Raw genomic sequence first — 23,817 nt, 5'->3', positions numbered from 1 at the left:
ATATATATATATATATATATATATATATATATATATATATATAATAATTTGCCTCTTCACTTTATTCTCTGTATTGGGTTGAAAAATCGACTGATTGTCGGAACGTCTCATCAGTAAAGATTTTGCACATGTGTCATTCATCCGCTAGCAGTGTGTGGCGTTCTTAGATGCCAAAGGTGTTGGCACCAGCAGACATTGCATCATGTCTGCTTGGCAATCAGTGTCACCGGCAGATTTTATTCTGGTGTTGTCAGATTTCACACTATTTGACATATATAAATATTAAATTAAAACTGACTGCCAGAATTAGTGTGTGTGTGTGTGTGAGAGAGAGAGAGGGAGAGAGAGAGAGAGAGAGAGAGAGAGAGAGAGAGAGAGAGAGAGAGAGAGAGAGAGATATTTAGATGAATTTTTTTTTACGAAATTAAAAATCTTGATGTTTCTTATTATTTTTTTTCATTTATCAAGGTTTTTTTTTTAATCGACGTCATCAAAAATATGATATTTCTCATTGTTTTCACATTTTTTTTCTCATTGAAATTAAAATGCATGCAAATTTGATGATAACTTCTACCATCTCGCCCTTACTAAGGGGTGAAGGACTTTTAATCCGAGGTATTGGAGATACCCTTCCCCTCGTAAGATCAAACCTGTTTCCCTAAGGGTTATATAACCCTTAAGTGTTTAACGCTTCCCGTCAATATAATAAGGTTATTCCTACACCTCAAATCATTCTTGGGACACAAACTAGACGGTAAAGGGTAAAATCTTGGCATTTCCGTAATATCTTGATCAGTGTTGACAAACGTTCAGTGTTTACTGAAATTTCTGGTGTTCTACTGGTGTGCTCGTTTGATGTAATTAGGTAACACAGTGCTCAGTGTTTCACACTGAGAATCGCAGATTAAAAATGAGAGAGAGAGAGAGAGAGAGAGAGAGAGAGAGAGAGATGACGGGAGGACAGGTATTGGAGTGTAATCAGTGAGGGTACACCTGGGGAAGCTGCATGATTCCCACGCTGTGGTAATGGATATGGATCAGACGCTGTCTGGGTCCACACTATCCTCGCACCAACAGAGGCAAACGTCGAAATTTCAGCGTTCTTTATTTTCCTTGTCTACCACTTTCCCAGACGTGTCATGCTGCTAGTTTTCCAAATTTCTTTCTTTGTATTGAAATATACATTTTTCTAGATTCATGTAAGCTAACCTAAATTAACTCCTGCATACTGCTGACACAAAACACTTCCTTCAACATTCCCCCTCACACTTCCCCAACACCTTCACGTTTCCCCAAGATTCCCTCACACTCCGGCACGCCCTTGAACACCCACAACACTCTCTCACATCTACAACAGCCCCTCCAACCATAATTCAGCACACGCCCAAAACCCGTCAAAACTCGCATCTTCCTCCATCACGCAAATTCCTCTCGATATTTCCATTTACCTCTTTAGCATTCTGAATTTCCGTGTCCCATTCTCTTCGACGGAAAACTATTATATATTTTTTATCATCCCCCATCCCCCAAAGCATCTAACAGTGATCATATCTCCCGAGCTAAAATTTTTAAATCGTTATCGCAGACCGAGTTTACAGATCACCTGATTATTTCCCGAGAAAAAGCGTCTGGTGATTTTTTTTTTGCGAGAAATTCCCGGAAATTGTAAACATAAGTCGGCCGTATTAAGTCTGGCCGGCTTTTGAAAGCAGAGATACATATAGGAGAACGTTTTTATGGGAATAACGTTTCTCTTTGAGAGTTTTCTTTCAAGCCATAACTTAGAAGAGCTCTAAGCGAGATAGTATCCTCTTTAGAGCGAAACGTTCTTCGTTTTCATTCCTGTCTGCAGTATGGCCTTCAGCCATGGCTTACCTTCCCTTATTGAGATCAGAACCTACTCCAGTAGAGTGAGCTTCAAAGCATGTCAAGAATATTCCCAGGAATCCCCTTGACTCTTAACAAAGCCCCGTCATCCCTAATTTAATCCAAACCTACTCGCCTTTCGCATTACTTTAAAAAAAATGGTTTTATCTCCCAGTAGACTAGTGTAACAAGAGTAGTCTGATGAATTAGACGGGAGCGGAGGTGTCAGAGCGGCGCTGGATATTCAAATTATGCTATATTATGTCCCAGGACATCAGGCTCTATTAATTATGCTCTGGCTCGGCTCTACGACACGTCTGATGGTATATATAATTGTAGAGGCTCTGGCGCGGGAGGTTGGGTAAGGCCCCTGAGTCTGTGTGTGGAGACTACCTTTCCTGTGGGGTATGTTTCTGTGATGACTGTGTGCTATGTTGTGTGTGATTGTCTGCTGATGTGGTCTGTGTGTGTACTTATGTGGTTGCAGGGGTTGAGTCTCAGCTCTTGGTCCCACCTCTTCGCTGACCGCTACTGTGTTCACTCTCTCCTGGCTTCAAGAGTCTTATCGTACATCTTTTCGAAGCTATATATGGATCCTGCCTCTACGACTCCGCTTTTCAGGTCGTTCCACTTCCTCTGTGTTAGTGTGTGTGTGTGTGTGTGTGTGTGTGTGTATGATCGATGGTTGGAGTTAATTTGTGTGTGGGAGTGAGGGAGGGAGGGAGCAAGGGTTGAAGAGCAGGGAGGAAGATGAATCACTTTGAATAAAGTGGCCTACGCTCTGATAGATCCATTGACAAATACCAGCAGACAGCCCATCCTTCTTGATAAATGATTCCTGACTTCTACTCATAGCGGCTACCTGGCTTCCTGGCTGGCTGACTAACTGGCTGACGGACTTCCTGGCTGACTAGCTGATTGACTGGCTGACTGTGTCTCCAGTGTTCATCTCTTTCAACAAGTCACGATCTGCCAAAAGTCCATCATTATTCTTTTTTGCTTTGATCTTCTCCATGAGATGTTTTGATATCACCCGCATTTCCTATTATCACTAATTCACTTATTTACATTTTACATTCTCATTTGCAATTTGCAGTTTCACTTGCAATTCAGATTTGGAAACCCACATAAATCTGATATATAATCCTAAAGAGAATTCGTATACTGGTATTAAGGTGTGTTCTGTAGAATATAATAATAATAATAATAATAATAATAATAATAATAATATGCACTTAAGTCCTCAGACAGTGTCTGGCTTGTATGATGAACCTAGATTTTATAATTGCATATGAGTGTTCAGTAATGGTCGATATATGAGAGGCAGTGATACCGGGAGGCATTTTGTTCAATAAAGCGCTTTTCCATCCAGCTGCATGTCAAAGGGAATTTCTACGAACAAATGGCCGCTGCAATATTAAATTTGGACATGGCAGAATGATTTCTCTCTCTCTCTCTCTCTCTCTCTCTCTCTCTCTCTCTCTCTCTATTTCCCAGCCTATATATATATATATATATATATATATATATATATATATATATATATATATATATATATATATATATATATATATATATATATATGAAATTTCGTGAAAGACATAATACTGCGAGAGAGATTCTGAGGCAGAGGAGAGAGAGATAGACTGAGAGACAGACATCTCTCGTTATGGAGACTTCTAAACAGATCAATGTCCCAATATTGAGACAGAAAAAAAGGGCAAGAGAGTGTGACCTTGGGAGACAGAAAATAGGAGATAGACAGGGATCTTGAGAAGTAGATAAAGAGCTCGGGAGATGGAAAGATGTGAATCACCACTGAATTACATTAAAAAACTTTAAGCACACACACACACACACACACACACACAGTCATAGAGTAGTCAGGAAGTGGAATAGTGTAGCAATTGAGGTAGTGGAGGCAGGAACCATACATAGTTTTAAGATGAGGTATGATAAAGCTCATGGAGCAGGGAGAGGACCTAGTAGCGTTCAGCGAAGAGGCGGGGCCAGGAGCTGAGTCTCGACCTCTGCAACTACAATTAGGTGAGTACATACACACACGTACGTTTATGCTACCTAAAAGGGATTTCTTTTGAGTTGAAATTCAAGTACTCATTACAAGGTAATTCAAAAAAGTTATTAGATTAATGTTTAGAGAGAATCTGATTTTATCCTGAAAATGAGGCAGTGAAATATAAAATATTTTTCCGGGGTCAACAGAGAGAGAGAGAGAGAGAGAGAGAGAGAGAGACTGACTATTATGCAGTGTTGTCAATAGCAAGTGAACTGGATTCTGCGCATTTATAATCAGTTTAGCCATTACAATACCACCTCGATAACTCTCACCCCCTCCTCATCAACCCCCTTCCCCATCACCCCACCCCATCATCCAGTCCCTATCATCCCCCAATCATCATCCGAATATTTTTATCGTACTGGTTTTCACTTAGGCAAATTTACCATTTCCTCATTTTTTGGCGAAAGTGATGAATCCACACAGTGGCTTCGTCAGTTGAATACAGAGAAGAACGGTAGAAAAAGAGGACTTTGAGGTAATCAGTCCCTCAGCCTGGAATCGATGTGTTCAGTTCATCAGTCTTGAAAGTGCCGTCCTTCCTTGTACTAGACTGATGAAGTCACTGGCTGGCGAAACTTTTCCTCAGTAATGATTCCCAAATGTTGCACATGTATGTCATTCTTCAAATTGTCGTTTCTTTAAACTATATATCAAACGAGAGAGTTTACTTATGGCAGTTGATGAAGATAGAATCAACAAACCAGACTGTTTACCTTTGGCAGTCAATGAAGGTCTGTCAGATGCACCTGCCAAGTATTCCTATTATTCAAACTTTTTCCATAAACGGCATTTTGATTATATATATATATATATATATATATATATATATATATATATATATATATATATATATATATATATATATATATATATATATATATATATATATATATTGGTATGCGAGAGCTGAATCCCTATTGAGTCTTACAGCCCATGACAATTACAGTAGGTTAGGGAAGGGAGTGGCTGGGGGATTTACAGTGATTTATATGTGGGATTTCCAGAGCTGCATAGACAGGGTATACACGCCGGAATATGCGTACCTATTGGTGTATATACAATGAGAGATGTGTATATTTCAATATACTTGCACTGAGTTGGATACCTTTCGGTGTATGTACACGGAGAGGTGTGTATTTTTCAGTGTACACTTAAGAGGAATGTGTACCTTTTGGTATACACAGAGATGCACATCTCTCACCGCATTTACACTTAAAAAATATGGATTAATGTATTGTTGATAGCAGTGTACAGGTGATTGATAACCTTGACGACCCACGGTTTGAAGCCTAGCTAACAAACTAGCACACAGACTAAGAGAGAAAGACTAACAAAACTAGCGACCTAACTAACAAACTATATACACAGACCAGGGTAAAAGTGTATAAATTGCTTTAATCTTAGAGAATATGGAAGGAAAGGCAACAGCCTGGTTGACCAGACAGTAAGCAAACACACACACACACACACACACACACACACACACACATCGATACCTCATTAAGGAATCGTTCAAGACTCTGTACACCATGTACGCCAGGCCCATTATGAAGTATGCTGCACCAGTCTGGATCCCACACCTGGTCAAGCACGTCAAGGAATTAGAGAAAGTGCAAACGTTTGCAGCAAGACTAGTCCCAGAGCTAAGGGGATTGTCTTACGAAGAAAGGTTAAGGGAAATCGGCCTGACGACACTGGAGGACAGGAGGGTCAGGGGAGACATGATAACGACATAAAATACTGCGAGGAATTGTCAAGGTGGAGAAAGACAGGATGTTCCACAGAGAGGACACAGAAACAAGCGGTCACAATTGGAAGTTGAAGACTCCTATGAGTCAAAGGGATGTTAGGAAGTATTTCTTCAGTCATAGAGTTTTCAGGAAGTGGATTAGCCTAGAAAGTGAGGTAGTGGAGGCAGGAACCATACATAGTTTTAAGATGAGGTTTGATAAAGCTCATGGAGCAGGGAGAGAGAGAGGACCCAGTAGCAACCAGTGAAGTGGCGGGGCCAGGAGCTATGACTCGACCCTTGCAACCACAAACAGGTGAGTACAAATAGGTGAGTAGACACACACACACACACACACACACACACACACACACACACACACACACACACACATACACACACGCGCGCGCGCGCACGCACGCACGCACGCACACACACACACACACACACACACACACACACACACACACACACACACGCACACACACGCAGACACACGCACACACACACACACGCGCGCGCGCACACACACACACGCACACACGCACACACACACACACACACACACACACACACACACACACACACACACACACACACGCACACGCACGCACGCGTGTGATTGTTATTGTCATAACATCCCAAATTCTTTGTAATTTATTCATCATCCGATCCATAATTTCCTTTAATAAATAAAATTTTTTCCCGCCATGCTGAAGGATTTTTTTTCGTTAATTTCGCTATATAATGAACACTTTTTATTCTAAAAAAAATAATTTCTCAGTAATTTGTTTTGTTGTCAGAGAGACATTTACTCAAATAATGCTTGAGTATGAAAGAAGAGCAAAAGCTCTTTATCAGAGCTCTTTATCGAAGGTTTTTATCAAGGCTCTTTATCAAAATTCTGTACCAGAACTCTTGTACATAGGTCTTCATCGAAGCTCTTTACTAGGCCTTTTTAACGAAGCTCTTTACCAGGCCTTTTTAACGAAGCTCTTTACCAGGCCTTTTTAACGAAGCTCTTTACCAGGCCTTTTTAACGAAGCTCTTTACCAGGACTTTTTAACGAAGCTCTTTACCAGGACTTTTTAACGAAGCTGGTAATAGTCTCTCTTTTCAGATCTCTTTATCAAAGACTCTCTTTACACAACGTTTCGCTCTAGGCAGATCTGCAGAGAAGAAAGAGCTTTGCTGTCTACGTAGTGCACCAACACGTTTCGGAAAGCTTTGCAGTTCCACATCAAAGGTCTGAATACTTAAGCTCTAAGGAGAGCGTAACGTTGGCACAGTAGAAGCTGTGTGTGTATATGTGTGTGTCCCTTCCACAGTGTCGGTAGTACACATTGTCTCGACCCGACGTTTTGGTAAGGGCGAGACACGATGCAGTCTGGTCTCGTCTCGAGTCAATTTCAACAGTCACCAGTTTCGTCATTAATTAAAGTCAAATTCTTTGTTGGTAATCCCTGCTGTCATTCTTTGTCATGTCTGTTAGCATTGTTGGTCATGTCTATTATCATTGTTGATCATGTCCACTGTCATTGTTGCTCATGTCTACTGCCATTGTTGGTCATATCTACTGTCATTGTTGGTCATGTCTACTGTCATTGTTGGTCATGTCTACTGCTATTGTTGGTCATATCTACTGTCATTGTTGGTCATGTCCACTGTCATTGTTGGTCATGTCCATTGTCATTGTTGTTCATGTCCACTGTCATTGTTGGTCATGTCTTGTCATTGTTGGTCATGTCCACTGTCATTGTTGGTCATGTCCACTGTCATTGTTGGTCATGTCCACTGTCATTGTTGGTCATGTCTACTGTCATTGTTGGTCATGTCTACTGCCATTGTTGGTCATATCTACTGTCATTGTTGGTCATGTCTACTGTCATTGTTGGTCATGTCTACTGTCATTGTTGGTCATGTCCACTGTCATTGTTGTTCATGTCCACTGTCATTGTTGGTCATGTCTACTGTCATTGTCATGTCCACTGTCATTGTTGGTCATGTCCACTGTCATTGTTGGTCATGTCCACTGTCATTGTTGGTCATGTCCACTGTCATTGTTAGCCATGTCTACTGTAACTACTGGTCATGTTTTCTGTAATTACTGGTCATGTCTACTGTAATTACTGGTCATGTCTACTGTTACATCAAGTTACAATTGAAAAAGTGGGTTTGAGAGAGCATGCAAACTGAATATCCCCTGAATGTTCCTATGATGAATAATTTATATACTTTTCAAAATGAACGTCGTGTTACGTTTCAAAATGAACGTCGTGTTACGTTTCAAAATGAACGTCGTGTTACGTTTCAAAACGAACGTCGTGTTACGGTTCAAAATGAACGTCGTGTCACGTTTCAAAATGAACTTCGTCTCACGTTTCAAAATGAACGTTGTTACGTTTCAAAATGAACGTCGTGTCACGTTTCAAAATGAACGTCGTGTCACGTTTCAAAATGAACGTCGGGTTACGTTTCAAAATTAACGTCGGGTTACGTTTCAAAATGAACGTCGTGTTACGTTTCAAAATGAACGTCGTGTTACGTTTCAAAATGAACGTCGTGTTACGTTTCAAAACGAACGTCGTGTTACGGTTCAAAATGAACGTCGTGTCACGTTTCAAAATGAACTTCGTCTCACGTTTCAAAATGAACGTTGTTACGTTTCAAAATGAACGTCGTGTCACGTTTCAAAATGAACGTCGTGTCACGTTTCAAAATGAACGTCGGGTTACGTTTCAAAATTAACGTCGGGTTACGTTTCAAAATGAACGTCGTGTTACGTTTCAAAATTAACGTCGGGTTACGTTTCAAAATGAACGTCGGGTTACGTTTCAAAATAAACGTCGTGTTACGTTTCAAAATGAATGTCGTGTTACGTTTCAAAATGAACGTCGGGTTACGTTTCAAAATAAACGTCGTGTTACGTTTCAAAATGAACGTCGGGTTACGTTTCAAAATAAACGTCGTGTTACGTTTCAAAATGAACGTCGGGTTACGTTTCAAAATAAACGTCGTGTTACGTTTCAAAATGAACGTCGTATCACGTTTCAAAGGTCCTTCAGTGTCAGTGTTTATTTAGTCCTTATTAATAGATACTTTGTGTTAATCTAGACATTAATTACACTTATATACGTGACTTATATGTTAACATAATTCTAACACCAGTGTTATTATTTAGTGTTTATAACACCGGTGTTATTATTCAAAGTGTTTATAACACCGGTGTTATGTTTCAAAGTGTTTATAACACAGGTGTTATTATTCAAAGTGTTTATAACACCGGTGTTATTATTCAAAGTGTTTATAACACCGGTGTTATTATTCAAAGTGTTTATAACACCGGTGTTATGTTTCAAAGTGTTTATAACACAGGTGTTATTATTCAAAGTGTTTATAACACCGGTGTTATTATTCAAAGTGTTTATAACACCGGTGCTATTATTCAAAGTATTTATAACACCGGTGTTATTATTCAAAGTGTTTATAACAGCGGTGTTATTATTCAAAGTGTTTATAACACCGGTGTTATGTTTCAAAGTGTTTATAACACAGGTGTTATTATTCAAAGTGTTTATAACACCGGTGTTATTATTCAAAGTGTTTATAACACCGGTGTTATTATTCAAAGTGTTTATAACACCGGTGTTATGTTTCAAAGTGTTTATAACACAGGTGTTATTATTCAAAGTGTTTATAACACCGGTGTTATTATTCAAAGTGTTTATAACACCGGTGCTATTATTCAAAGTGTTTATAACACCGGTGTTATTATTCAAAGTATTTATAACACCGGTGTTATTATTCAAAGTGTTTATAACAGCGGTGTTATTATTCAAAGTGTTTATAACAGCGGTGTTATTATTCAAAGTGTTTATAACACCGGTGTTATTATTCAAAGTGTTTATAACACCGGTGTTATTATTCAAAGTGTTTATAACACCGGTGTTATGTTTCAAAGTGTTCATAACACCGGTGTTATTATTCAAAGTGTTTATAACACCGGTGTTATGTTTTAAAGTGTTTATAACACCGGTGTTATTCACAGTGTTCATAACACCGGTGTTATTCACAGTGTTCATAACACCGGTGTTATTCACAGTGTTCATAACACCGGTGTTATTCAGTGTTCATAACACCGGTGTTATCATTCAGTGTTTATAACACCGGTGTTATCATTCACAGTGTTTATAACACCGGTGTTATCATTCACAGTGTTTATAACACCGGTGTTATCATTCAAGGTGTTTATAACACCGATGTTATCATTCATATTGTTTATAATACCGGTGTTATCATTCAGTGTTTATAACACCGGTGTTATCATTCAAGGTGTTTATAACACTGATGTTATCATTCATATTGTTTATAACTCCGGTGTTTTCAGTGTTCATAACACCAGTGTTATCACAGTGTTCATAACACTGGTATTATGAACACTGTGATAACACTGGTATTATCACAGTGTTCATAACACCAGTGTTATCACAGTGTTTATAACAGCAGTGTTATCACAGTGTTCATTACACCAGTGTTATCACAGTGTTTATAACACCAGTGTTATCACAGTGTTTATAACACCAGTGTTATCACAGTGTTCATAACACCAGTGTTATCAGTGTTCATAACACCAGTGTTATCACAGTGTTTATAACACCAGTGTTATCACAGTGTTCATAACACCAGTGTTATCACAGTGTTTATAACACCAGTGTTATCACAGTGTTCATAACACCAGTGTTATCATTCCAGTGTTTATAACACCAGTGTTATCACAGTGTTCATAACACCAGTGTTATCACAGTGTTTATAACACCAGTGTTATCACTCCAGTGTTTATAACACCAGTGTTATCACAGTGTTTATAACACCAGTGTTATCACTCCAGTGTTTATAACACCAGTGTTATCACTCCAGTGTTTATAACACCAGTGTTATCACAGTGTTCATAACACCAGTGTTAACACAGTGTTTATAACACCAGTGTTATCACAGTGTGTTATATCTTCGAAATTGGTCATCCTGTGTTATTTAACTATTGTAAGAGAATATGTTCATCACTTAATATTATAGCGCGAAAGTCCCCGTTTATAGCTAAAATAGAGACTTTCGGCGTTATATTATTATCTGTTAATATATGAAAAATACCATGGTATTATCGTTATTATCACTATTATCACTATTTTGTTATTATTATCACTATTATTTTACTATTATTGTTAGGTAGGATTTCTTGTGTATATAGAGTAGAGTTTAAGTCTCGGAACCATCCGGTGAATTGTTCAATTGTTTATGTCCGGCTGGCTGACGTTTGGGTTAGGTGATCCAACCTGACGACACGTCAACAGACTGGCAAGTAGTCAGTCTGCTTCCTGCTCTAGCCCTGACAACTGTTCGTATATTGGCTCTTACGGTGTACAGTTTGAATAGTTTTGAGAATTGGACTCTAGAGCTGACTCAGCTTGCTCCTCATTACTCTGAAAGATTCTTTTGATATTTATATTCTTGGTCAGTTCAGTAATCCATAGAGATACTTTACGGCCAGATTCAAAGGTCTTGTTAAATCTTGTACCTTTCGTATTTTGAGTTTACAGTCTTGTTAAGACAAAGACGTAAATGTTATTGAAGATTGAATTACAGGAAGAATAAATAAACTTCCTTATTAATGTGACATGTCCATGATTTTGAACTAAATGTATATGGTAAATTTATTGTACAAAGTATTAAGTTACATTAACTACAAAGAGAAGATAAAAGTATTGTATTTAAATACTTTAATAAATTTGAATATTATTCTATGGAGTTTCCCAGTTGACATTGTTTCCCCTAGACTCTAAAACTTTAAATATCTCGGATCCAAAAATCTTGTTGCATAAGAAATAAATGGTAATAGGCCACATTCTGAAGTTCTTTAAAAAATTTCTTATTCGCAACACAATGTTCATAACACCAGTGTTATCACTCCAGTGTTCATAACACCAGTGTTATCACTCCAGTGTTTATAACACCAGTGTTTATAACACCAGTGTTATCACTCCAGTGTTTATAACACCAGTGTTATCACTCCAGTGTTTATAACACCAATGTTATCACTCCAGTGTTTATAACACCAGTGTTATCACTCCAGTGTTTATAACACCAGTGTTATCACTCCAGTGTTTATAACACCAGTGTTATCACTCCAGTGTTTATAACACCAGTGTTATCACTCCAGTGTTTATAACACCAGTGTTATCACTCCAGTGTTTATAACACCAGTGTTTATCACTCCAGTGTTTATAACACCAGTGTTTATCACTCCAGTGTTTATAACACCAGTGTTTATCACTCCAGTGTTTATAACACCAGTGTTTATAACACCAGTGTTATCACTCCAGTGTTTATAACACCAGTGTTATCACTCCAGTGTTTATAACACCAGTGTTATCACTCCAGTGTTTATAACACCAGTGTTATCACTCCAGTGTTTATAACACCAGTGTTATCACTCCAGTGTTTATAACACCAGTGTTTATCACTCCAGTGTTTATAACACCAGTGTTTATCACTCCAGTGTTTATAACACCGGTTTTTATGTTGTGTTTTTTAACGGGTACAATTTTACGATTGAGAAATTTCCAACAAAATATCTCGGCCATCGTAGGCAAAACAAACAAAAACGAGAACTTGGTTCGTTAACACTGAACGCTCGTTGAACAGCTGACTTGAACAGCGGAAATACCTTCGTTTATTCATAAAATATAAACGAGTTTGTTCATAGAGTTTGGGAGGAAAGTTTAACAACAGGTCTAACGTAAATAACAGTGTTAACTTTAATTAACATTTATGTTTACGACTACTATTAGTAAAACTACTAGTACCACCACCACCACTACTACTACTGCTACCACTATTACTGCTACTACTACCATCACTACTACTACTACTACTAAAAATAATAATTTGAAATGATTATCACAAGGGCAAGAGGGAGTGGAATAAGGTGGTACAGGATGTGACGAAGACAGACTTCTTACACAGTTTCAAGACTAGGTATGATAGTTTGAAACATGTTAGACAACCTGTTATGTAGGTCAGTTGAAGGTTAAGAGGTGAAGCCAGAAGCTGAGACTCAACCCCAGCCAAGCACTGTTCTGTGAGTGCGCACGCACACACACACACACACACACACACACACACATACATAAAAGGGGAGATATGATTACTTCGTACAAAATCTTAAGAGGAATTGATAGGTCTGATAGGAACAGACTGAATTAGGTGGACCAGGATCAAGGGGATACAGGTGGAAGCTGAAGACACAGATGAGTCACGGGGATTTAAAGAAGTATTTCATTAGTCTGAGGCAGATTGAAAAATAAGACCTGGATAAGGCAATGGCGGAGGCAAACTCAATACACAGCTTCAAGAGTACATATGATAAGACCCAAAAAGAGCCACAGGTCAGTGATGCCGATCAAGGTGTCTAGGAGGCTGGGGCCAGGAGCTAAGCATCGACCCCTGCAAACATAAATCGCTGAGTACACACTACACTATATTTCCAAGAGTCCGAATACATTTTGGATTAAGAACTCGTCTATTACGTCACATCCGGAAACCATCAGCATACATTAACACCCTGATTATGGACAGTGTTATAGCTCTGTTATTGTATCTCCTCTCAGTTATAACTCTCCCTGCTAGATCACCAGATATACCAAGATCAAATGTCCGAGCAAATTCTAATCGGGAAATAAACAATAAATAGGAAGAGAAAAAATGTCGATGGCACATAAATTGTTCTCAAACATTGACACACAACTTGTGTAATATACATTGATGCATAATTTAATATACATTGATATATAACGTGTAATATACATTAATACATAACTTGTGTAATATACATTGATGCATAATTTAATATACATTGATATATAACGTGTAATATACATTAATACATAACTTGTGTAATATACATTGATGCATAATTTAATATACATTGATATATAACGTGTAATATACATTAATACATAACTTGTGTAATATACATTGATGCATAATTTAATATACATTGATATATAACGTGTAATATACATTGATTCATAACTAGTGTGATATACATTGATGCGTAATTTGATATACATTGATACATAATTTGTTTTATACACTTATGTAATATACATTCATACATAATCTGTTTTATTACATTGTATTATACGTGTATATTAGTGTATGTACACTGTAATATACGTATATATTACAGTGTGCATACGTAGAAGTGTGTATATGTCAGCCACAGCACCGTGTCTTCCTTTGCAGATGACACCCGAATCTGCATGACAGTGTCTTCCATTGCAGACACTGCAAGGCTCCAGGCGGACATCAACTAAATCTTTCAGTGGGCTGCAGAAAACAATATGAAGTTCAACGATGAGAAATTTCAATTACTCAGATATGGTAAACATGAGGAAATTAAATCTTCATCAGAGTACAAAACAAATTCTGGCCACAAAATAGAGCGAAACACCTACGTCAAAGACCTGGGAGTGATCATGTCGGAGGATCTCACCTTCAAGGACCATAACATTGTATCAATCGCATCTGCTAGAAAAATGACAGGATGGATAATGAGAACCTTCAAAACTAGGGAGGCCAAGCCCATGATGACACTCTTCAGGTCACTTGTTCTATCTAGGCTGGAATATTGCTGCACACTAACGGCACCTTTCAAGGCAGGTGAAATTGCCGACCTGGAAAATGTACAGAGGGCTTTCACGGCGCGCATAACGGAGATAAAACACCTCAATTACTGGGAGCGCTTGAGGTTCCTAAACCTGTATTCCCTGGAACGCAGGAGGGAGAGATACATGATTATATACACCTGGAAAATCCTAGAGGGACTAGTACCGAACTTGCACACAAAAATCACTCACTACGAAAGCAAAAGACTTGGCAGACGATGCACCATCCCCCCAATGAAAAGCAGGGGTGTCACTAGCACGTTAAGAGACCATACAATAAGTGTCAGGGGCCCGAGACTGTTCAACTGCCTCCCAGCACACATAAGGGGGATTACCAATAGACCCCTGGCAGTCTTCAAGCTGGCACTGGACAAGCACCTAAAGTCAGTTCCTGATCAGCCGGGCTGTGGCTCGTACGTTGGTTTGCGTGCAGCCAGCAGCAACAGCCTGGTTGATCAGGCTCTGATCCACCAGGAGGCCTGGTCACAGACCGGGCCGCGGGGGCGTTGACCCCCGGAACTCTCTCCAGGTAAACTCCAGGTATTCAGTTAGAGCATATCTTTGGGTATATACAGCAGTAGATACATTTCTTAGTAGATACAAATCGAAAGGTTAATTAATGTATATAACCGGGGAGAAATATTCCACGCTGTATATACAGTCAGTGGGAGGTGTAGTTCTCATAGTATATACAGTGGGAGGTGTAGTTCTCATAGTATATACAGTGGGAGGTGTAGTTCTCATAGTATATACAGTGGGAGGTGTAGTTCTCATTGTATATACAGTCATTGGGAGGTGTAGTTCTCATTGTATATACAGTGGGAGGTGTAGTTCTCATTGTATATACAGTGGGAGGTGTAGTTCTCATAGTATATACAGTGGGAGGTGTAGTTCTCATTGTATATACAGTCATTGGGAGGTGTAGTTCTCATTGTATATACAGTGGGAGGTGTAGTTCTCATTGTATATACAGTGGGAGGTGTAGTTCTCATAGTATATACAGTGGGAGGTGTAGTTCTCATAGTATATACAGTGGGAGGTGTAGTTCTCATTGTATATACAGTCATTGGGAGGTGTAGTTCTCATTGTATATACAGTGGGAGGTGTAGTTCTCATTGTATATACAGTCATTGGGAGGTGTAGTTCTCATAGTATATACAGTGGGAGGTGTAGTTCTCATTGTATATACAGTGGGAGGTGTAGTTCTCATAGTATATACAGTGGGAGGTGTAGTTCTCATAGTATATACAGTGGGAGGTGTAGTTCTCATTGTATATACAGTCATTGGGAGGTGTAGTTCTCATTGTATATACAGTGGGAGGTGTAGTTCTCATAGTATATACAGTGGGAGGTGTAGTTCTCATTGTATATACAGTCATTGGGAGGTGTAGTTCTCATTGTATATACAGTCATTGGGAGGTGTAGTTCTCATTGTATATACAGTCAGTGGGAGGTGTAGTTCTCATTGTATATACAGTCAGTGGGAGGTGTAGTTCTCATTGTATATACAGTCAGTGGGAGGTGTAGTTCTCATTGTATATACAGTCAGTGGGAGGTGTAGTTCTCATTGTATATACAGTCAGTGGGAGGTGTAGTTCTCATTGTATATACAGTCAGTGGGAGGTGTAGTTCTCATTGTATATACAGTCAGTGGGAGGTGTAGTTCTCATTGTATATACAGTCAGTGGGAGGTGTAGTTCTCATTGTATATACACTAAAGTTCACTTGAAGCCATAAATGCGTCGGTCATTAAAGGTTACTTCATGGTCAATTAAATGTCAGATTGCGACCTTAATGAGCCTTAAAAATTTAACCTCTGGTATTGTGCTAGTATCTCTATCTCTCTCTCTCTCTCTCTCTCTCTCTCTCTCTCTCTCTCGTGCTAATTTATCTGTTTATCATTTATCGATATATCTCTTCATTACGGATCTATCTAACATTGGGCCATATTTTCTCAAAGCCGGACTATATATCCGGCCAAATGGTACAGTAACACTAATTGCTATTATCCGCTGACGATAAAATTTGCTGTTCGTGTGTGTGTGTGTGTCCTCACCTATATGTGGCTGCAGAGGTCGATTCACAGCTCCTGGCCTCGCCTCTTCGCTGGTCGCTACTAGGTCCACTCTCTTCCTTCACGAGCTTTCAAGACATGTATTTGTGTGTGTGTGTGTGTGTGTGTGTGTGTGTGCGTTCCTGAGTTAGCTGGAGTCAAACCGTAGCTCCGCGTCTTAGGCACATCTAACATGCATTGCTGTCGTAGGCTTCGATTCCTAACAAATAATACTTGTTTACTTCCTAGTCACTGATTCTCTGGTTCATCTCACGTCGACGCCCCGGAGTATTTTGTACACCCTGAGCATATCTCCTTGTGGTCATGGTAACTTTACATTAAACTAACCATTTATATATATACAGTGGAACTTCGGTGTTTGAACGTACCAGACCTCGAACAAACAGGAGTCCAAACAATTTTGTTCAGAAAAACTTGACCTGGTGTTTGAACGTTTTTCTGGAGTCCAACACGCTGACTTTCTTAAGATTTAGTTGTACAAAACTTTACAGGAAAACCCTGTTTTAAAAGTGCTTTGAAGTGACCTCTGACACTGATTTGACTCTCAGACTTTTGCAAGAGTCAGTTCAACATCCTCCAGTATGTGAAACTGATAATTAAAGCCTAGCAAATGCTGTTTCGGAGATCAAACTTTTTCGCAGTTCGAACACCACCTAGGAACCAATTAAGTTCAAACACCGAGGTTCCACTGCGCGCGCGCGCACACACACACACACACACACACACACACACACACACACACACACACACACACACACACACACACACACACACACACACAACACCAGGCACATCTCCTGAAGCGCACATCAATCAAATAACTGCTGCAGCATATGGGCGCCTGGCAAACCTCAGAACAGCATTCCGACATCTTAATAAGGAATCGTTCAGGACCCTGTACACCGTGTACGTTAGGCCCATATTGGAGTATGCGGCACCAGTTTGGAACCCACACCTAGCCAAGCATGTAAAGAAACTAGAGAAAGTGCAAAGGTTTGCAACAAGACTAGTCCCAGAGTTAAGAGGTATGTCCTATGAGGAGAGGTTAAGGGAAATCAACCTGACGACACTGGAGGACAGGAGAGATAGGGGGGACATGATAACGACTTACAAAATACTGAGAGGAATTGACAAGGTGGACAAAGACAGGATGTTCCAGAGACTGGACACAGCAACACGGGGACACAGGTGGAAGCTGAAGACACAGATGAATCAAAGGGATGTTAGGAAGTATTTCTTCAGCCACAGAGTAGTCAGGAAGTGGAATAGTTTGGGAAGCGATGTAGTGGAGGCAGGATCCATACATAGCTTTAAGCAGAGGTACGATAAAGCTCATGGTTCAGGGAGAGTGACCTAGTAGCGACCAGTGAAGAGGCGGGGCCAGGAGCTTGGACTCGACCCCTGCAACCTCAACTAGGTGAGTACAACTAGGTGAGTACATTACATACACACACATACACACACATACATACACACACACATACATACACACACACACACACACACACACACACACACACACACACACACACACACACACACACACACATACACACACACACACACACACACACACACACATACACACATACACACACACATACACACATGCACACACACACGCACACACACACACTAGGACTCTACCCCTGCAACCACAAATAGGTGAGTACAAATAGGTGAGTACACACACACACAGGGTCAGGGGAGACATGGTAACGACATATAAAATACTGCGTGGAATAGACAAGGTGGACAAAGACAGGATGTTCCAGGGAGGGGACACAGAAACAAGAGGCCACAATTGGAAGTTGAAGACACAAATGAGTCAGAGAGATAGTAGGAAGTATTTCTTCAGTCATAGAGTTGTAAGGCAGTGGAATAGCCTAGAAAATGACGTAGTGGAGGCAGGAACCATACACAGTTTTAAGACGAGGTTTGATAAAGCTCATGGAGCGGGGAGAGAAAGGGCCTAGTAGCAACCGGTGAAGAGGCGGGGCCAGGAGCTAGGACTCGACCCCTGCAACCACAAATAGGTGAGTACAAATAGGTGAGTACACACACACACACACACACATACACACACACACACACACATATATATATATATATATATATATATATATATATATATATATATATATATATATATGCAATAAGATCACAGTGAACAGGTGATTTCAAAATATGCAAAACAACCACTCTGAAAGAATAGAGAAATTCCAAGCGCTTTCGTGACTACTCACATTATCAAGGAACTATGAAAGTGAAGCATCCAAGGAAGCTATATAAGGGGTCCGGCCAGCACCTCACTGATAGTGAGGTACTGGCCGGACCCCTTATATAGCTTCCTTGGATGCTTCAATTTCATAGTTCCTTGATAATGTGAGTAGTCACGAAAGCGCTTGGAATTTCTCTATTCTTTCAGAGTGGTTGTTTTGCATATATATATATATATATATATATATATATATATATATATATATATATATATATATGTATATATATATATATATATATATATAATATGGAAGCTAGGCGAATGTCGAATTATTTTTTTAATTAAAAACAGAAAATATCGTTAAAATATCTAAAATCATTGATTGTAGAATTAGATGAATGTTAGGGGGGAATTAATCTGTTTTTTTTACTGTTTTGAAAACTATTGAAACATTTTAACATCGAAGAAAATCTTTTACATTAATTTTGGAATTAAATGGATAATTTATTTTTGAACCCACCTCGTATATATATATTTGATTACAATTGGCCTAGGTCCATGTATATAGTTTTAAAATAATCCGATATATATATATATATATATATATATATATATATATATATATATATATATATATATATTGAAAAGTTACCTTTATTTATAAAGATTGAAAAAAGATAATTGTGTGAATATCTTCAGGTATTTCTTTCTGGACGGAGGATCGAGCCTCCACCTCCTCACGGTATTTTACTGCGGAACAGAGTTCCCAATTACTGGAGATTGTACTTCAAAATTGGGCCATTGGTAGTTTGGAGTGGAGAGATTGTGATAGCTAACCACCTGATAAATTGGTAGGGAGGGAGAGAGAGAGAGAGAGAGAGAGAGAGAAGGGGGGGGAGAGAGGAAGTGAATCAAAGGAATGAAAAAAGTGTTTATGAAAGAAACTAGAAAAGTAAAAACTATATAAGTTTTGGATTGCTTGATTTTGCGCGGAAATATTTGTATTTTTTCTTTCTTTCAAATGTCGTTCCTTATATCCATATTTTCCCTGTACCAGACTTTATAAGAGTGTCACTGTGAGTGCCAGAGTTTATAAGTGTTATTGTGAGTGCCAGAGTTTACAAAGAGTGTCACTGTGAGTGCCAGAGTTTATAAGTGTCACTGTGAGTGCCAGAGTTTACAAGAGTGTCACTGTGAGTGCCAGAGTTTATAAGTGTCACAAAAACACACAAAATATTGGGACTGTGACTCTTAGTGTTCAAATATTAACTCAGTATGTCTGGTCACATTTGTTACAAATATTACATGTGTGACCCACACGGGTTGACACCTTGTGCTTTAATTTTATAATAATAATAATAATAATAATAATAATAATAATAATAATAATGGGAGTATTACCCCAGCATTGACTAACAGGAATACTTCAGTGGTGATGAAGGACTCTTGATTCAAGGACTTGGAGCTATCCTCCCCTTCCTCGGATCAAATTCCGTGTCTTTATCATCTTTCCTACGACTGTAGTTCCCCCTCCTCTGATGTCATCTTTATCTACTTATCTCTCCCTTCCCCACCAACCTCCATTCCTTCTCTTTCTCCCCCAAAAATTCCCCTCCCCCCCACAAACCTCCCTTCCCATCTTCCTTGATCCACAAGCCTTCCCTCCCCAACATTCCCTCCCTCCTTCCCTCTCTCCTTATGAACCTCTTCTTCACTTCTCCGCATCCCCTCTTCACCCCTCTCGCCTTCCTCCTCCCTCTCCCCACCAACCTCCCCTACCTCCTCCCTCTCCCCACCAACCTCCCCTACCTCCTCCCTCTCCCCACCAACCTCCCCTACCTCCTCCCTCTCCCCACCAACCTCCCCTACCTCCTCCCCTCGGCTGACTCCATCACTAAGTCGTCACGACTCTGGTAATAAAATAGCCACCACAGATATTTTGCTACATTGCCTAAAAGGAGGTGGGTGTAATGTACGGTATACACGCCAGAGAATGTACACGCTGGAGTGAGAGTGCTTCCACTCACATTTATATATTCAATATTCTCTGAAATATTTAGTGCTGGTATCATTTTACTGCACAGTGTTGCCAGAACGACACAGCAGTCAAATGTGCGATCAGTGTTGCCATATTAAATTGATGACCATCCCGGCACAGGTATTTCCCATTCTAAAACTCATTAAAGAGAGAAATGACCTGACTTATGGTGTCTTGCTCACCTGTCTGCGCTCTCATCTGGCTTTCTGCTGTCTAGCGCACTTCTGTGAAGTGTGGCTGGGAGAGTAGTAGTTTCTGTAGTTTCTACCAGGACGGAGGATCGAGCATTCATTACTATACCATTATCATTCATTACACCTCCAATGAATGGCGAGGAACCGGCAGACTAAAGATATAAACTGTACATAAGAGAGCCAACCTTTCTAGCAGACGACATTTCACACTAATCAGGGCAAAACGTAGTCTGATTAAAAAAGAAAAAGGCTAGTTCGCTTACATTGTTCATTAATTTATAAACCGCGTTGACTGTGATTCCAAAATAGTTATACAGTGCACTAATATAAATGAACCATCACACTGTAACACTCGATATACTTCCTCAAGGCAGGGTAACTCCAGAAAAAGAAGAAAAACTTTCTCCATCACTCACTCCACCACTGCCTTGCCAGAGGTGCGCCAATGCTACAGTTTAAAACTGCAACATATCCCCCACCGCCCCTTCAGAGTGCAGGCACTCTACTTCCTACCTCCAGGACTGTGACACCCCCACCCCTCCTTCAGAGTGCAGGCACTCTACTTTCCACCTCCAGGACTCAAGATCGGCTAACCGGTTTTTCCCTGAATCCCTTCGTAAATGTTACTTTGCTCACACTCCAACAGCGCGTCAAGTCATATAAACCACTTGTCTCCATTCACTCATATCTAACATGCTCACACACGCTTGATGGATGTGTAAGCATAGATACATGCATACATACATATATGCATGCAGGCATATATACATACATACGTGCATACATACATTCATACATATGTACGTACGTACATGCGTGCATACATACGTACATATATATACGTACATACATAAATGCATATATATATATATATATATATATATATATATATATATATATATATATATATATATACGTAAGTACATACGTGCATACATACATACGCACATACGTACACAAATATATAATACTAGCTTCAATACAATGGTCGGAATTGGGATAGGAGGTTTGGAATGACTAGAAGGTTGCCTAGCTTGAAGTCCGGCATTGAATTGACAGAGCCACTGGTTGGTGATGTGTCTTCGTAATGAAGACAGCCAGGTGTTGCACGTGTGTATTATATAGCAACTTGTCGCTACAGTACATGCCATTAATGTTATAAGTTCAGTGAAGGGTCACTATGACCCCCCTCTCTCACGTTTTCTGCAGAGACCACCTGACCTGACCAGCAGTCGGTTACTGGGACTAGCTCTTGTCCCTAATAAGTTACTAAATGTTGACTTAACACACTCAACACTAACCAGGGAGGGAGTGATGTCAGGTGGTCGTCCCAGGGAGGTGGTAATGTAAAGTGGTCGTCCCAGGGAGGTGGTGATCTAGGGTGGTCTTCCCAGGGAGGTGGTGATCTAGGGTGGTCTTCCCAGGGAGGTGGTGATCTAAGGTGGTCTTCCCAGGGAGGTGGTAATCTAAGGTGGTCTTCCCAGGGAGGTGGTGATCTAGGGTGGTCTTCCCAGGGAGGTGGTGATCTAGGGTGGTCTTCCCAGGGAGGTGGTGATCTAAGGTGGTCTTCCCAGGGAGGTGGTAATCTAAGGTGGTCTTCCCAGGGAGGTGGTGATCTAGGGTGGTTTTCCCAGGGAGGTGGTGATCTAGGGTGGTCTTCCCAGGGAGGTGGTAATCTAAGGTGGTCTTCCCAGGGAGGTGGTGATCTAGGGTGGTCTTCCCAGGGAGGTGGTGATCTAGGGTGGTCTTCCCAGGGAGGTGGTGATCTAAGGTGGTCTTCCCAGGGAGGTGGTAATCTAAGGTGGTCTTCCCAGGGAGGTGGTGATCTAGGGTGGTCTTCCCAGGGAGGTGGTGATCTAGGGTGGTCTTCCCAGGGAGGTGGTGATCTAGGGTGGTCTTCCCAGGGAGGTGGTGATCTAGGGTGGTCTTCCCAGGGAGGTGGTGATCTAGGGTGGTCTTCCCAGGAAGGTGGTGATCTAAAGTGGTCGTCCCCGGAATAAAAGACTTGATAGTAAGGACAGCGGGGACCATGCTTATGTTCAAAGAAATACATCTAGTTGGATGAAATGTATTAGGTAGGCACCGTACAACTCACTCCACTGGCGGTCTTAGGACCGGCTTGCCATGGGCTTCAACCCCAGACCCTTCAGTGAGTTAATACAGACTTTCTCTCTGTATTTTGTCACATCAAGTTACCCATGAGTGTGATGGGCTGGTAATCCCTGAACGCGGGTTCAAATCCCAGTCATTTAACTGAAAGGTTAAATTGTCTCGTCACAAGTTTTGAGCACATCCTGGTTATTGCATGAATTCATGTACGCAACAAAAAACATAACCAAAACCATCGTAAAGAATACAAGGAAAGACCAGGATAATGGAAATAATGTCTGTTGTGGAATAAAAACTACGGATATATTGAGAAACATAAAAGTTTATACTTAGAATAAAGTGAATGAACAGAAAAATATGTTTATTACATTTTATGAGTGTCAAAGCAAGTCTTCGTTTGTTGGGTTTTAAACCTGTCGGGTACACGAAGGTCATTAAGACTGCATGAAACCTGTACACTACCAGTCCAGGATACTTAATTTTTTTTAAATATTGATTAGAGTGCTACCAGGATACATGTATATCGGTGTATATATATATATATAGTGTACGTTAATATACATCACAATAGATATACGAGTGCGTGTGTAAGTCCCATTTATTGCTTCGAATCTCGTCTCTATGTTCCCACATTTCTAATAGTCAAATTCGGTTCTTTGAGAGCGTGAACCCTGGCATTTTTCCACACCGTTACTTAGAGCCTAGGTGTTCCGTTGATGATTCAGAGTTATGGTGCTGTGAAACCAGGAGTACATCTGTTGATTCAGAGTTATGGTGCTGTGA

The 23,817-nt window shown here is 40.0% G+C and overlaps 1 protein-coding gene and 1 long non-coding RNA gene across 6 annotated transcripts in view; one reads left to right on the top strand and one right to left on the bottom strand.

Annotated features, from left to right (window-relative positions):
* Window positions 1–23,817, bottom strand: part of LOC128702646 (cell adhesion molecule Dscam2) — a 720,609-nt gene that overhangs the window by 500,187 nt on the left and 196,605 nt on the right. The gene's annotated exons all lie outside the window — the stretch shown is intronic.
* The window catches only part of LOC128703479 (uncharacterized), a 44,127-nt gene that overhangs the window by 12,797 nt on the left and 7,513 nt on the right, over window positions 1–23,817 (top strand). Inside the window, exon 1 of one of the 2 annotated variants that reach the window (XR_008409306.2) lies at window positions 11,050–11,067. The exons of the other annotated variant lie outside the window; for it this stretch is intronic. This is a non-coding gene — a long non-coding RNA (uncharacterized lncRNA). Of the gene's footprint in view, window positions 1–11,049; window positions 11,068–23,817 lie in introns of those variants that run through there. 2 annotated transcript variants of the gene reach the window in all.

The sequence above is a fragment of the Cherax quadricarinatus genome, chromosome 37 (assembly GCF_038502225.1).
Source record: "Cherax quadricarinatus isolate ZL_2023a chromosome 37, ASM3850222v1, whole genome shotgun sequence".
NCBI lineage: Eukaryota > Metazoa > Arthropoda > Malacostraca > Decapoda > Parastacidae > Cherax > Cherax quadricarinatus.
Note: the sequence above shows the minus strand (reverse complement) of the source record. Positions and strands in the feature narration are given on the sequence as shown.